Source organism: Lynx rufus, unplaced genomic scaffold, assembly GCF_022079265.1.
Source record: "Lynx rufus isolate CCGP_SWC_20201006 ecotype Redwood Valley unplaced genomic scaffold, mLynRuf1.p SCAF_1, whole genome shotgun sequence".
Classification (NCBI taxonomy): domain Eukaryota; kingdom Metazoa; phylum Chordata; class Mammalia; order Carnivora; family Felidae; genus Lynx; species Lynx rufus.
Genome location: NW_025814823.1, coordinates 153,572,729 through 153,586,363, shown reverse-complemented (window position 1 = coordinate 153,586,363; position 13,635 = coordinate 153,572,729). Strand labels below are relative to the sequence as shown.

Sequence of the window (13,635 nt, the reverse complement as noted above, 5' to 3'; positions counted from 1 at the left end):
GTGGTCCGTGAGTTTGAGCCCCGCGTCGGGCTCTGTGCTGATGGCTCAGAGCCTGGAGCCTGTTTCCGATTCTGTGTCTCCCTCTCTCTCTGCCCCTCCCCCGTTCATGCTCTGTCTCTCTCTGTCCCAAAAATAAATAAACGTTGGAAAAAAAAAAAAAAAAAACCTCAGCAGGTAAAGAATCTTTTTCTCAACAGCTCCAGTAAGAGAACCAATGTCTTGCTCAAGAGGATGTTGCTACTCTTTTTGCTCTCCTGACTCACCACTTTACCTAGGGGTGGAGTCAAGTTTTATTTGATTGTCATGACTGAGAATGGCAAAGAGGTTCCGCAAACAAAGAGGCTGAGAAAAACTGTAATGCATTTTATATTTGCATCTGTACTGTCACACAGTTCAAACTCAAAAAGTCCTAGAATTTTACAGGCTAGTAAGGACAAGAATAAGTGATGCCTCTGGGTTGAGGAAACATTATATAAACCAAGTTTTCAAGTTGAAAATTGTCTAAGGGATAATAGCATTATGATTTTAGAGTTAATTCAGGGATTTTATACTGATACTCAAAAAGCAGAAATTAATATATTAATCAAAAGTAACACAAAATGAACTTATGGCATCTTTAAAATCACAAACATGTTTTTATATAGTTCAGCTGATCTTTTAAATGTTGGATTTAATATTATTTTTGATGAGTATTGTGACCTATGCAACCTGTTAAGTGAGGTAATGATTGACTATACAAAATTTAGTATTTAGGATACTTTACTGCTGTTTGAGACTTTAGCCATACAGTTTTGATTTTCTAAGGGGGCGAGGCTGTCTTCATTTCCCCCTCTTTTTTTTTGGTAATATATATATATATATATATATATATATATTTATATATATATTTATATATATATATATATATATATATATATATATATATTTACCAAACTAAAAGTCCTTAGCTGTATGTCAAATATTTTGCATTATAATAAGGATCAAAAGTTTTTCTTGGAAAAAAAATACCAGCAGGATTTCAAAAGTAATGAACACGTGCTCACTTCAGCAGCACATATACTAAAACTGGAACAATTTAGAGAAGATTAGCGCGGCCCCTATGCAAGGCTGACATGCAAATTCATGAAGTGTTCTATGTATAAATATATACAAATAAAACAAGCTTCATAGTTCAGAGATGCTCTTAGTAGTGCTCTCTACTGATCTTTAGTGTTACCATATTTATATTTCCTTTAGAATTCTTTTATTAATCACTCTGCAGTGTGGCTACATTTATATCTAAGCTTACAAGTAAAAATGTTCATTCTGTATTTCTTTATCAGGGTTAGGACTATGATGACCACTTTTAGTTTATGACAATACAACCCTACCGTTTGCAAATAGTGATAATGACAATAGCTAACATTAAGTTTCACAAAACCCCTACAAGTTAGACACTATTATTATTCCCAGTATACTAATGAGGAAACTGAAAAAGAAGATAGAAACTTTACTTAAGACAATACTAGTAAGTGGTAACAGCCCAACCGGTCTGAACCCAAAGCCTGCAAAAAAGGTAATAAACCATAAGACAGTATTGATGGAGTTGTGATAGCCAGCCTATTTCTAATAATACCTAAAAAAGAAAGACATCAACATATATTTTTTACGGTATTTGTAACAAGCCAAGAGGTCTATAATTTGACAGAAAAGGTCACATTGTGGGGGGCACCTGGGTGGCTCAGTTGGTTGAGCATCCAACTTTGGCTCAGATCTCACAGTTGGTGAGTTCGAGACCCTCTAACAGCTCAGACCCTGGAGCCTGCTTCAGATTCTATTTCTCCCTCTCTTTCGGCCCATCCCCTGCTCACATTCTCTCTCTCTCTCTTAAAGATAAACATTAAAAAAAAATTTTTTTTTTAAGGAAAAGCTCATGTAGCTGTTTATAAGTGGAATGGACTACTCATTGAGACCACCTGCTTAGTATTTTAAGTATAAAAATGGTAAAATAAGTTGGTAGGGATCAGAGCCCACCATGGAGAACACTTTATCATTCTAGAGAAAGAGAATGATCTTTTAGCATGCTGTCACTCATTCTCTTCTGCCATACCACCTTTCCACCCAGACTTTTAAAATTTTTTCTTAAAATATTTTATAATATATATTAAGTATGCAAAAAGGTACATAGACTAGCAGAACATACATGTACCCATCATTCAACTCCATCAAGTTCTAACATTTTGTTTGCTAATGTTTTACAAGCAAATTTGCAGTTTTGCTTGCTGATCTTTTGGGTTTTTTTTAATGATGTGATATATTAAAGTTTAAACAGCATATAGAACATACCTATGTGGCTTAAAGAATAATAAAATGAATACTCATACACCCTCCAGCAAATCTGAAAAATAAAGCATCACTCCTACCTCAACACCCTCTCTGTTGGTCTAATGTTGATAGTTTGAATACAGAGCTCTAAGTTGGAAATAATTTTACTCAGAATTCTGAAGGCACTGTGCTGAGTTTACCCTCTGTTGAAGCTCTTTGCTCCCAGTGTTTTGAAATTTCACAATGATGCATCTTGTGGTAGGTTTATTTTTATCCACGTTATCAAGCACTCTGTGAACCCTTTCAATCTGGAAATTTCTGAACTTTCCTGCTCTATGAAATATTATTGGGTTATATTTTTTGATGTTTGTCTATATTCCCTACTCTTACTTGAAATTTGGATGTGATGAGCTTGTGTCTTAACTGTATTTTATTTTCTCTTATTTTTTATCTCTTTGCCTTTTTGCTCTACTTTCTCAAAGATTTTCTTAATTCTACATGTAAGCCCTTCTAATTTCTATGTGTTTACAATTTTCAGGGGCTCCTGTGAGATAACAGAAAATACATACATTGGTCTCTCCCCCTGGTTCCGGGTACAGAACTGCTAAAACCCTTGTAATTTCCTAATTGATAAGAGTAGTAGGAGCATCTTTTTTTCTAATGACGTGACTCTAGGTGGGCTCCTGGATGGGGTTTGGTCACCAGAAATACCAAGCAATGATTAGAAGCTTGGAATTTTCATTGCTTCTCGGCCTTTTAGCTCAGATCAAGTGTAGAAACTTGGAATTTTCAGCCCCACTCCCACTTTTCTAGAGGGGAGGGAGGATGGAAACGGAGGTAATAATTGATCACGTCTACATGAGGAAGCCTCCATAAAATCCCAATAATATGGAGATTCAGAAAACTTCCAGGACAGTGAGTACATCCACACCAGGAGGGTGATAAACCTCACAGTTTCAAGGGACAGAAGCTCCTGCTCTGAGAACCCTCCCAGACCTCATCCTATGTCTCTCTTCATCTGGTTCTTTATCTGTATCCTTTATTAGATCCTTTAATAAACTGCTAAACGTAAGTAAGTGTTTCCCTGAGTTCTGTGAGCAGCTCTAGCAAACCTGAGGAGGGGGTCATGGGAACCTCCAATTTGTAGCCAAATCTGACAGAAGTTGTGGGTAACTTGGGGACCCACTACCTGTGGTGGGCATCTGAAGTGGGGGGGGGTCTCTCCAGGTAGATAGTGTCAGAACTGAGTTAAATTGCAGGACCCCCAGCTGGTGTCATGGTGAATTGCTCAGTTTGGGGGGAAATCTGCATACATCTAGTGACTTAGAAGTGTCAGAAGTGACAGAGACAAGTGTTCTATGTGAGTAGTAAAGGAAAAAGGCTCAGAAGAGAAAAACTGGGTTTTCTTACACAGCTTTTTCCTATCCTTTTAATAAAGCATCTTATTCTTTTATGGCTGCACTATCTTATTTATGTCTCTGAACATATAAAATAACTTAAAAGTGTGTTTTTCTTCTCTTTGCATGGCTGTTTCTTTGAAAATGCTTTTTTCTGATGACTGCCTGGATAGCTCAGTAGGTTAAACATCTGACTTCACCTCAGGTCATGATCTCAGGGTTCGTGTGTTCAAGCCCCGCATCAGACTCTGCACTGACAATGTAGAGCCTGCTTGGGATTCTCTCTCTGTCCTCTCTCTCTGCCCCTCCTTGACTTGCACTTTCTCTCTCAAATAAACTTAAAAAAGTAAAATTATTTTTTCTGTTTCTTTGTTTTCAGATCTCTTTCTGATATTCCTCAGTATCTCGTAGTGATCCCTGGCTGTGAGCTCTCATTTAAGAGTGGAGCATTAAAGGGGCGCCTGGGTGGCGCAGTCGGTTAAGCGTCCGACTTCAGCCAGGTCACGATCTCGCGGTCCGTGAGTTCGAGCCCCGCGTCAGGCTCTGAGCTGATGGCTCGGAGCCTGGAGCCTGTTTCCGATTCTGTGTCTCCCTCTCTCTCTGCCCCTCCCCCGTTCATGCTCTGTCTCTCTCTGTCCCAAAAATAAATAAACGTTGAAAAAAAAATTTTTTTTAAAAAAGAGTGGAGCATTAAAAAGATGTTTGGAGGGGCGCCTGAGTGGCTCAGTCGGTTAAGCGTTAGACTCCGGCTCAGGTCATGATCTCACAGTTCGTGAGTTCGAGCCCCGCATCAGGCTCTGTGCTGACAGCTCAGAGCCTGGAGCCTGCTTCAGATTCTGTGTGTGTGTCTCTCTCTGCCTCTCCCCACACTCATACTCTGTCTCTCTCTCTCTGAAAAGTAAACATTAAAAAAATTATTAAAAATAAAAAGACGTTTGGAGTTCCATATCCATGCATGGGGCCTGTTGGCCACAAGCTTATTTCAAGGTGTTCTGGTTAAACCATTTCATTGGCAAACCCCTGACATCTGTGCATATGGATGCCTTTGGGAGAGCAGAAAAATTCCCCAGGAGACATTCTTCCTTTCTCCTTCATTGCCAGTAAAACCTAACTGCTAATGTTTCAGAGCCAAGGGGGCTGGTGGAAGGATGGTGCTATTTCCACAGCCAGTATGTAAACATTTCATTTAATCAGTTTTCATTGTGGTGGCCACCTCTACCCTCAACTATGCGCTGAGCCCTCTAGTCAAGAAACACTGTGGTCTATCCTCTCTGGGGGATACAATTCCAGTGCTCTGCTGACGGAGAAAAATGGCAATCCTGCTATATGGAGTTACAAGGCTTTGGGTATCTAATTCTTCAACATTGAGTCAATCCTCATTTATTAGGCCCAACTTTATTCCCATTTCCAAAATTATCAGACACTGCCATTGCTGACCTGTTTGTGGATTTTGAGGTATATATTGGGTTGGTTTTTCTACCTTCTCTACTATTGTTTTAGAGTAGGAAGCTTCTTGAGTTCTGCTAAACCCATCTAGTTTCAGATTCCTATTCAGACTTCCCATTCTTTTTGTTCTTGTTAATAAACTTTTATTTTTGTTCTTGGTGTTCTACAGTTTAACTATGACAGGTTTAGGTGTGGATTTCACTGATCTTGCTTAGAGTTCCTTATGTACCTGAATGTGAAGATTTCTGTCTTTTACAGTCCTAGAATACTTTCACTTACACTTGAATATATATTAATATATTTATATACAAATAGAAACACAAATATCTTCTAATAGCAGTTTTAATGTATGTATCACTGTGCAGTGTTCTGGAAAATTTCTTTAATCATCTAGCCTACTAATTCACTCTTCAGCTGTGTCTATAAACTTTTTAAATTGTACACAGAGCTTCTATTTTAATTATTATATCTTATTTCTAGGATTTCTATTTAGTTCTTTTTTCTTTAATTTTTTTTAATGCTTATTTATTTCTGAGAGAGAGAGTGACAGAGTGTGAGCAGGGAAGGGGCAGAGAGAGAGAGACACAGAATGTGAAGCAGCTCCAGGCTCTGGGCTGTCAGCACAGAGCCCGACTCGGGGCTCGAACTCATAAACTGTGAGATCATGACCTGAGCCGAAGTTGGGACGCTTAACCGACTGAGCCACCTAGGCGTCCCTCTATTTAGTTCTTTAAAAGTAATTCTTTAAACATATTAAACATGCTTATTATCATATATTAAAACCTATAATTTCAGTATCTATGGCCTTTGATTTTGTTGTGGTGGTGATACTTTGTTTTCTTGTTTTTGTTTCTCCTACTCATAGTGGATTGTTTGTCCTGTTTTGAGGTTTTTTTCATTCTGTACATCTGTTCCTTGGAAATTTATTTGTGAGAAGTTTGAGACTTAGATTTAAAACATCTACATTGTCTTCTATCCATTCTTCCCAGGAACTCTGCCAACCCAGGATCACATTAATGTAAATTCTGTTTGGGCATTCTGAGCCGTATACAGAGTATCAATTCTGACCCTAAACTCAGGTTGAGGGCTAGCTTGAAGTTAAATATTATCAAGACTTCCTACCCTCATTCAGAGTTAACGTCAAGAGTAGCAAGTGTCTTTACTACTTTCCCTTTTTCTTAGTTATCTCATTGAGAGATTTTTGTTGTTGTTGAGGGACGGTCTTAAGTAAGAATTTCTATACCAAATGGGTCCTCAAGTTTATCTTTTTTCACTTCTATTAAGCTGTTAGATCTGAAACTGTATACCCCCTAGAATTAGATCATAGTCTGCCATGCACTTGCCCCGAGTGGCGGAAATTAGCCAACGCCTTGTTCTACATTCATGGCCCTCTTCCATATGTCACATTATCATGAATCAGATCACTTGCATTTTAAGGAAACCAGAAATGATCTCTAAACATAACAAGTTTTATCTCAAAAAGACACATAAAACACCTAAATACACACAAAGAAGTTACTTTGAAATCTCAATGTATGAATACTTGTTAAGCATAAAGGAGAGAAAGATGGAGCTGCCTGGTGGGAAAGGAGGCGTATGGCATGAGGTGAACGTACACAGGCAACCGTGAGAGTGTACCCAGCCTGGCTGTCCTCATTTACCCCTCAGCTGCATGCTGACGAAACACTCACTCCCTGTTTGGCAGCTGGAACATTTTTAGCAGCCGTGGAGTCCAGACATGCACACATTTAGCTCCTCAATGCTGCTCCTGATTGACAGTCCCTAAAATGGAAATCTCTGGAAATCTGGTCATTTAGAGTCTAATGTCTCATCAGAAAGAATTAAAAAGCCACGTGTATTGTTCCTTTTCCCAGCCAATATTATTCAATTGCATTCCTCTACCATACAGCCTTAAAATTACATGGTGCTAAGCATGGATTTTTCCACTGAATGAGGAAATCCTAACTCTAGTGTTAGTCTCTTTTTCAATGACCCCAAGTGGTAGGGAATGGGATCACCATCTTTGGAGATGTGGTAGTGTAGTTAGCTGCTACAGAGAAACAACCTTATAGAAGAACTGAACTTATGAGAAGAAAATGGGGGGGGGATCTATTTTTTATTTTTCTTCCTTTTGCCTGATACAACTTAGCTGAACACAAATTTGTAGGTGTCAATCTTTTGGCCACTGTGCTTGACACATACCCCAACAAAATCACCCAAAATCTCTTCCTATTCTCTTTCTCTAGCACACTTTTCCACCTCCCATTCCAATTCATGTGTGTGTGTGTGTGTGTGTGTGTGTGTGTGTGTGTACAACCTGATAAAGCAAGTCTATCATTTACATGAAAATGCAAAAGGCCAACTGTGACTAAGACACAGACGGAGAAAAGGTAAGAGTTCTACTAGAAATTAAATATAATGTAAGAAGTGGAAATCTTCAAAACATCAAGACTTAAGAAGACAAAAGAAGAGCATTCAGAGGACACTTCTTATTACAACCTTAAAGTTGGGGAGGGGGGGGAAGGCTCTAGAAAATAGAATCTGAAATATATGTGGTTTTCCAACAAGTGCTTAGAAAATGCTTTGCATTTATAGTAAAAATTTTTTAAAAATTTGCATTTCAGTTCTAACTAGTCACAGGTCACAAGCTTTCTTTCTTTCCTTATGTAAAATGGGGATAATTCTAATAATTCTAGAATCACTAGAGCAAACATCTTTAAAATGAAAAGCATTATTATTACTATTAAGCTCAGTTTCCTTTGAGATAAGACCAGTAAGAGTCTTAAACTAGTGACTTTGATGAACAATTGTGGCTACTTTGTGAGAAAATCATTTAAAAATTTTGCAGGTGGCAGGCCAATAAAGTTCAATGAAGAATTTTTTTTTTCCATTTTGCAGATAAGCGTATAGGAGATGTATAGATGGAAATAATTACACATATTAATGCCTGTCTAAAAATGTGATGGAACATTACACATACTGGGTTTTGGCCTACCTCTGATTGATAGTTCAGGTAATTAATAGTTGAAATGAAAACATCTTGTATATTTCTAATAAGTGTGATAATTTCTTAACAAATATTTTCTGAATAATTTCTTCATTGCCAGCTTAGCACAGGCAACAACATTCTGTATGTTACTTGTATTTGCATGCTGCTCTACCAGTGATGCTTACTCAAAACACATGGTCAGCCATTTATTCTCTCCCAGGCATGTACAGGGACTACAGTTGGAAGGTCATGCATATCTGTGCAATGACAAAAAATTGTGTAATTTCATGTGTAATTTACAAGCATAAAATGGAACTTTTAATGTATTATGTAATCTTTTGGAAGTTTAAAATGTTGCTATTTCTGCTAACACTTGTTATTGGAGATTTTCTATAAAATTTCAAAATAGCTCATTTTGAGTTATCTTCAAGACAAACACACTTTTGTCCTTCAACGATGAAAACAACCCAACATCATTATAATTAAATATTGAGATGTTTATAATACTTTTTATGTTAATCATGTGCTGGCCAACTGATAGTCAACTGGCTAGTATTTCTGTGCTAGGATGCCAAGAACAAAATTTCATAAAGCCTTTACCTCTCAATGAAAACCAGTAGTTTTTTTTTTTTTTAATTGATTAAGAATGGATGGGGGGTAATCAATTAAGAATGGATGGGTGGCGCAGTCGGTTAAATGTCTGACTCTTGATTTTGGCTCAAGTCATGATCTCACCATTCGTAGGATCCAGCCCTACGTTGGGCTCCGTGCTGACAGGGCAGTGTGGAGCCTGCTTAGGATTGTCTCTCCCTCTGTGTCCCTCCCCCGCTGGTGTGTGAGCACGTTCCCTCTCCTGAGAATCAGCTCTGAGCATGTCTTTGTAACTCCATTTTCAATGATGTCATAGTGATAGTTCAAAATCAGCTAAGGCAGGAGTACTTCTAGCACAGAAATGGAAAAACACTCTAAGTCAGGTATTTTTATCCTGAAGAACCAGCTATTAAACGTTTACCAGCACGTCACTATTGAATAGGGAGTTGAGGGGGAAGAAAAGGAACCATGGATTGTAGAAAGGCAATGGAGTTTGGAACTGGAGTTTAGAGGTGCTAGTCAGATTTAGAATTGGAAATGGTATTCAAAATGTCATGCAGTTGAATATTTTCATCTTTTGTGAGATCAATTAGTTTTGGAAAATTTGGAAGCAGCCTACTAAGAATTTTAAGTTATGGGAAGTCCTGAGGAATCTAGTGTATTGATAAAAAGGATGTGTAATATAATCAAATGAGTCTCTAATCAAGTACCTTGGCTCTAGTCTGCTCCAGGTTATCCTAATTTGAAACAAAAAGTCTTCCCTAGAACCTCAGCCAAACCTCAGGTGGAGGGTCAAAAAAACTTCAAATGTACGGTGTGAGCTGATGTACCCTGGAAAGCAAATGCACATACACAGGCAGGGACCAGGTTACTGTATTCTCTACTTTGTAGAGTCAACTTAAGCCAGTTTCCACTTCAGAGCAATGGAAACAAAGTTCTAAAATGTTATAATCTGACCCAGTTGAGTTCCACAGAACTCTACAAACAAAAACTCATTGTTATTATAGCTCAGCTTCAACATGTAACTTCATGATATACAAAATATAGAAGCAATTATTTTGAATATTATATGAACCCACAGGGCATCCTATTAGAAATATTTACAAGTAACAAACAGATGTATATTCAAATATGTGAAGCCACTATGATATCCAGATGATAATAGAATCTATTCTTGTAACTACCATTTTACTATTAATCAATAGACCAGTATCACCTTTCCTGAATTATTTTTTCTTCATGCACTTATCACCATATGTCCCACTATGCTTTCTTCTCACTGTTCTTATACTATTTCCATTCACTGCAATGAAGGCAAGGCCTTTTCTGTTTGTTCATGACTTTATTTCCACTCCTAGGTCCTATCTCTGACTGGCACGTGATAAATAATGAATTTTTGCTGAATAAATGAGTGAATTCATTAACAGAAAGATTGGTAGAGAAGGACCAGTGGTTGGAAGTTTTCAGGATTCTACTTGAGATTTCACAGTAACCACTGAAATTAGAAACAGAGACGATACACACACAAACCTGGCATAAAAAAAAAAAAATGTTACGCGTTGGTACCTAGTTTAATAAGCATTAAAAACATTCAAGTATGTCTCAACTTAGTATAAATAATTAAGAAAATATCTTCCTAGAAGTTTAGCTAATAGAAATGGTAACTTCCCCCAGAGTCAGATGGGGTTGCTGTTAGAGAAACTGATTTTAAGGAACAAACTGAATCATCCATAAAAATCCTGGAGATAGGGCGCTTTTCAACAGTGCAACGCCATAAGATGGCTTTCTTTCCTTATTTTGGAGATCCACATTCTTAATGAGAATTTCTTTTAAAATATCTAAAGGTGGTCACAGGGAATTTATGTTCCCATGTAGATATGTTTCATTTTCAACAACTTTTCATATTTACTTTTTATAGTTACTATATATAGTTCATATAGTTACTATATTATAAAAGGAATGTAAGAAATCATTTTAGATCCACTGTAGAAATAAACTAAGAGAAAACTGGTACCTATTTAGCAGATATGGGTTAGATAGTAGGAAGATAGCCAATTCAGATGAATTCAGTTAACCAGATTTACAATATATGGTATTTAAATTCATCAGAAAATGGTCTGGGTTTTTTCCTTTGACTTTGATTATATAAAGATAGTAGTAAATAACGCTGTACTTCTCTTTCTCGTATGATATTTTAAAAATTGAGTTATCTTGGGCGGGGGCATATAAATTGCTGAATTATTAACAGAAAGTCTCTGATAGTCTAACAGTAAGTTCCTTGGAGGGAAAGAGCATTGTCATCCATAACACCTAGCATGAATCTGAGATCATAATCAGTTCTCAATAAATATTTATGGAATAACATTGCATAACTGATGTAATAATGAAATGTCTTTGCAACTAGGCCTGTAGCTTTGAATTAAGAGCTAGACTAGATACTGTGCTCCCTAAAATTCATTTTCTTCATTGATCTCCGTTTATTCTTTGTTAGCTCTAGAGAAATTTAGTATCTGGAGCCAACAAAGGAAATAGAAACGTACAAAATAGTATTTTTAATACATGAGTCCATGTGACCTTTAAAAAGAGTCCAAACTCAATTGGCTGAAAAAGTTTTCTGTGGGCAAAGCATTTTCCCAAGGTCAGGATAGTTCAAAGAACACAGCAAACTTTAAGGAACATGCCAATGAATTTTGTAAAAGTTGTTTTTGTGTGTGTGCAAAGACACAGGGTTTGGCTGGTCATTCTGGTCTCCAGATGGTCACAGGATGCAGCCAGTAATGACCATGGAACATCCTGAAACAGATTATTAGTTTAATTGAGCAACACAGTCTCATTTGTCTGCTAGTGAGAATTTGTTAAAAATATTGACTATTCTCTATCATTCCTATTACCATCCCAGGCTAAGTGACTATTGTTTTTCAGCTCAATTACTATAATGACTTTCTAGCTGCCTCTTTAATAATCCTGCTTCCCTAAAATCTATTTACACTGCAGCCTTAGAGATCATTTTAAAACGCATTTTGGACCCTGCCACTTTCAGTCTTAGAGAAGTTCTTGGTTTCCCTGGTAGTTAGGATACAACACAAACATTTTTACCATAGCCCTCAAAGCTCTGCCTGATTAAGACTTTACCTTGTTCAATTGTTTTTTTATGCCACTGACTCTCTGACTTAGTGCTCCAGCCACACTGAGCTCTTGTGTTCCTTCAAAAGCTCCACGTTCCTTCTTATCTGAGGGCTTTCTTCCCATGCTCTTCCCTCTCCCTGAAACATGCTTCTTCTTCACAGTTCGGTACTACACGTGCTGTTCTACACATCTCTCTAAGGGTTAGGAGGCAGTGGTCAGTGGTAACTTTTACCAGGTCAGGCTGGTAATGCTTCATGACACAGGCAATTCTCAAACTTGAAGATGGTTAAGTATTCCTAGGCAAGTGGGACAAAAGTATAATCTCAATGGAGGGAAGAGAACAGATAAAAATACAGAGGCAAGAAACCATTTGGCATAGAAATAGCAGTGACATTTGTTAAAACAAGGAAAAGAGACTGAGGCTGAAGTTTTGAGACAAAGGATCTCTGCTTAGGACATGTTGAGCTTTATTGATCTGGGGATGCAAGATGGAGAAAGAGAGTGAACAGGCAACTGGATATGTGGTGAGAAATACAGGATAGTTATAGAAAATGCAGGGAAGGGGTGCCTGGGTGGCGCAGTAGGCTAAGCATCTGACTTCAACTCAGATCATGATCTCACAGTTTGTGGGTTCAGGCTCCACATCGGGCTCTGTGCTGACAGCTCAGAGCCCGAAGCCTGCTTCAGATTCTGTGTCTCCCTCTCTTTCTTTCTTCCCCTCCCCCACTTGTACATGTGTGTGCTCTCTCTCTCTCTCTCTCTCTTTCAAAAATAAATAAATAAATATTTAAAAAAGAAAACAAAAGGCAGGGAAGGACATACAGATCTAGGGGTTATACACACATACTATTTCCTAAGAAAATATTGTAGAATAATAAAAAAGAAATTTCAACATTTAAATAGCAGGCAGCAGTAAAGAAGACAAAGAAGGAGTGGTCAGAGAAATTTTCTGGAAACAAGGAGAATAAAGAAGGAAGGATCCATGGCAGAAGCACAATAGATAATTTAAATAAGGTAAGAACTAAAAGGACCAAGGGATCTGGAAATAGGAAAGTCTTTGATGAGTCTTGCCAGAGAAGTGTGAGAAACTGAGCTAAAAGGGAGGAAGCTGGAGACTGAAGAGAAAATGGAACATAAAGAAAAGTAACGAGAGATCGAAGACCATTCTTCTGTGAAGCTCAGCTGTGAACCAGAGGGTTGGGGTGGAGGAACAGGTTAGCCGGCTGTGAGGGGAATGCAGAGTTGAGGAAAAGTATTTTATTCGTATTTTTTACAGTAGTGAGATGAAATCTGTTTTATAGGAGGAAGTAGGTTGATACTGAAACACAATTTTTTTAATGTTTATTTATTTTGGAGTGTGAGCAGGGGAGGGGCAGAGAGAGAGGAAGACAGAGGATCCAAAGCAGGCTCCAAGCTGACAGCAGAGCCTGATGTAGGGGTCAAATTCATGAACCATGACATCACAACCTGAGCTGAAGTTGAACATTTAACTGACTGAGCCACCCAGGTGCCCCTAAAATGTAGTTTAAAAACAAAAACAAAAAACAAACAAAAAAAAAACACAATCCATGGAACAAAATACTGCAAGAGAGAAAAGGGGATCCACTTTTGAACCAAAAATAATAACTTTCAGTGAAGGAGCAAACTCTTGAGATGAGAAGAAAAAGGAGTAGTGAGCTGGTTAAACACCTGTTTACTGCAGTTCTCTGTGAGGTAGGACACATGGTCACTGCTAAGATGATCAGAGGATGTGAAAAGTAGCAACTTTATCTCAGTCACTTT

At 37.8% G+C, this 13,635-nt stretch overlaps 1 non-coding gene across 1 annotated transcript; it reads left to right on the top strand.

The window, feature by feature from the left end:
- Nucleotides 1–1,035: 1,035 nt before the first annotated feature.
- On the top strand, nt 1,036–1,142 carry LOC124523158 (U6 spliceosomal RNA). The gene has a single exon (XR_006964934.1). It is a non-coding gene; the product is annotated as a U6 spliceosomal RNA (small nuclear RNA).
- Nucleotides 1,143–13,635: the final 12,493 nt, after the last annotated feature.